Below are 3,649 nucleotides of genomic sequence, written 5' to 3' on the forward strand. Positions count from 1 at the left end.
GCCCACCTCTTTAGCTGTGTGTTGTGAATACGGGCCCAGCTCTTTACCTGTGTGTTGTGAATACGGGCCCAGCTCTTTAGCTGTGTGTTGTGAATACGGGCCCAGCTCTTTAGCTGTGTGTTGTGAATACGGGCCCACCTCTTTAGCTGTGTGTTGTGAATACGGGCCCAGTTCTTTAGCTGTGTGTTGTGAATAGTGATTTACCTATTGAGGGATTTACCTATTGAGGGATTTACCAGCTAGGGCTGGGTGATATGGCCAAAATATCATATGGTATTTTTCAAATTTTGGACCGTATTTTATGTTTTTGATTAATAAAAGTTGTACATTTGCTTWATGAGTAGTGCGTGACCCTAGGGTGGCAACACATATATTCCAAATTACTTCAATGCGTCTTTCTCCATTCTGATTGGTTTATTCTGATCAATTCAACTTCAACCTAAAGTCATTTCCTGCATTTCCTGCACTCATTTGAGATTATTTCCACACTGACACGATATGGGTAAAAATACTAGGCCTTATTTTTAATCAAATGTTGCAATTGCGATTTAGATCAAAACACTTGGGTGAACTTTTGGAATCATGGAAAGAGAATGTTTATTATAATTCTATATTTAGAATATAAATAATAGTGGGCACTTTGAATACAGTGGTGTTTGACATGGCAACGAATGAAGATGTAATGGAGGAGTTATTGTGACGGGTAGGAACCAAAGTGATGTCCCCTATAATCTTTGGCTACATTAATTCTTTATTCATATAGCCAACATATTCATGCTTCGCCTATTCCTCTTTGCTTTAGAAGATACTGTTGCACAAACAACATGCTGATTTAGGCCTCCACCATCACTGGTATCAGGCTGTATTAGCGAGCTACGTTTGCTCTGACTCGCTAGTTAGCTGATTAGCATTAGTGGCTAACACAATTTAGCTTAACTTGCTAAGAAAAGACAAACTAGCTGTTTGCTGATGTAAGAAACACAAACTAATAGTGTAATTATAGAATGCTAGTGGATTTATATTAAGAAGCAACGTGAAAATAACATTGTTGTCATCAACAGTGTTTCATGTGCTGCATTGACCAGCAGACTGAACGCAAGTGTCTCGTCGTCAAGCAACAACTAATGCGCTCCTTGAGTGACAGGGGGCGGGACTAGGTCTGGGGGGAGAGAGAGCGGAGAGGGATGGCTCAAGTTTTTATTTATTTTTATTTGTATTTCATCTTTATTTAACCAGGTAGGCTAGTTGAGAACAAGTTCTCATTTGCAACTGCGACCTGGCCAAGATAAAGCAAAGCAGTTCGACAATATAGCAATTAAACAGTGGAATGGAAGAATGTGCAAAAGATGAATGTGCAAGTAGCAGAGTAAACTTTAAAAATGGACGTTACACACGGCGTATCACAATTAACAAACTAAAACATTCAAATACCCTTATAGAAGGTAAAGTAAAAACCCAAAATCGATCCGTGCATCAATACCGGTGTGTATATAGTAAAATACGGTATAGAGCCCCTCAAATATTTCTTTAAGTGAGGGCATACTTAAGGGGTTTTACGGGAGTTTAAGGCCTGTAGGAAGAAAGAGTATCTGGTTACCATGACGATGGCCCGGTTCACTGACTAGACATCTTGTCAAAGAGATCACATTTATTTTGTGAGATAGCAAAATAGAACTTCTACAAGACAGGATAACCAAATTGATTCAGACACTTAACCACGTTTCTTGTAGTTACTTTTTTTTCTCAACTTTTTTTTTTATTACCTTCTACTACTTCAAGCTAGCTTAGAGTGGCTAACGAGCTAGTTGTGTAGCCATGGATTGTGCACCTTCTAATTGTTTAGCTAAATCGCTCGCTAGCTAGTGGATGTTTTCCTTTTGAAATCAGAGCAGAGGAAAGCAACATTTACATCCACAAATGCTGTTTTACTGTAGTGTACTATACTCAACATTTACTTTACTGTACAGTGTTCGCAACACTTATGAAACATAGACATCTATGATTGGTTCAGATTCGGTCAGGTCCGGACTAGGGATTTGAGCATTTAAACGTTTAAACAAAGTTGGGATCCTTTTTAAAGTAAAGAAATATAAAGAAATCCATAACCAGTGCAGTTCTCACAAAATATATAATTTTCCGTGTTATAGCCGAACTAGGCTATAAGGGCCTGGGGGAAGTTGTGTAATTTTAAATAAAGCCAGAAAGGAAGAGGCAAACTTTATGCAACTCTGGTGAATTTGCAAGGCATGTAAGATAAGGATTATCAAGACATTCTTTCTGCCCCCTCCTCTCTCTCCCTCGCTCTTCGCTAATGAGGCCAGTGTGTGTTAAGTCTTCGGTCTGTTGCGTGTAGAATATGATAGGCCCTGCTTTACTGAAGTTGCGAGACATTGCAAGCCAAGAAATTGCAAGATACAGCGTTCCATTGTGAGATACTGCTAATGATTGACGATTTTTAGATAGGCCGAGTCCATGGTTCTGACTCTGCCTGGTGGCCGACCTGCCTATACTGTGCACTTCGTCCCTCGCTAGCTCGCTATGAAAGATGCAAGTTTTGGATTAGTTGCCGTACTTCCGAGAACACCGTCTCATCTGTTCCAAAAATATTGAATCTTAGGTGTCGGGTCGGATTCCTGGGGGTGGGGTGGGTAGTATTGGTATGTTTGTGGTTTTTGGTGGGGGCGGTAGTGGTGGTGGTCGCGGTGGTCGTATTTGGTAGTGGTAGTTGGTGTGGGTATTAGTGGTGGTGTGGTGGTGGTGGTAAGTAGTAGTGGTGGTATTGTATTGTATGGGGATATATGTAGTATTAGTGGGGAGTAGTATGGCATTGGCGGTAGCTATTGTGTGTGTATTGGTGGCGGGTGGTATTATTTGTAGTAGTGTGGGTATTAGTAGTAGTGGTGCGGTAGGTTAGTAATAGTGGTGGGTGTATTAGTATAGTGGTGGTAGTATTGAGTATAGTGGGCGGTAGTATTAGTATAGTGGTGGGGTCGACTAGTAGTGATGGTGGCGGTGGTATTTAGTAGTAAGTGGTGGCGGTAGTAATAGAGTAAGTGGTGGCGGTAGTTTAAGATAGTGGTGGCGGTAGTAAATAATAGTGGTGGCGGTGGTATTGAGTAGTAGTGGTTGACGGTGGTATTAGTATAGTGGTGGGGTGTATTAGTAGTGTGGTGGCGGGGGTCTTAGTAGTAGTGGTGGCGGTGTATAGTAGTAGTGGTGGGGTGGATTAGTAGTAGTGGTGCGTGGGCGCATGGTATAGAGTAAGTGGTGGGGTGGTATTCAGTAGTAGGGTGGCGGTGGTATTAGTATAGTGGTGGCGGTGGTATTGATAAGTAGTTGGTGGCGGTGGTATTAGTATGAGGTGGTGGTGGCGGTGGTATTTAGTAGTATTGTTTGGGTGGGGTAGTACTAGTGTAGTGGTGGCGGTAGTACTAGTATAGTGGTGGCGGTAGACTATGAGTAGTGGTGGCGGTGGTATTATAGTAGTGGTGGTGGCGGTGGTATTAGTATTATAGTAGTGGTGGTGGAGTATGTAGTGGTGCGGTGGTAGTATAGTAGTAGTGGTGGCGGTGGTATTAGTAGTAGAGTGGTGGCGTGGTATGTATTAGGAGTGGTTGTGGTAGTATTGTAGTGTGGCGTGGAGTATTTA

The sequence above is a fragment of the Salvelinus sp. IW2-2015 genome, unplaced genomic scaffold, assembly GCF_002910315.2.
Source record: "Salvelinus sp. IW2-2015 unplaced genomic scaffold, ASM291031v2 Un_scaffold1174, whole genome shotgun sequence".
Classification (NCBI taxonomy): domain Eukaryota; kingdom Metazoa; phylum Chordata; class Actinopteri; order Salmoniformes; family Salmonidae; genus Salvelinus; species Salvelinus sp. IW2-2015.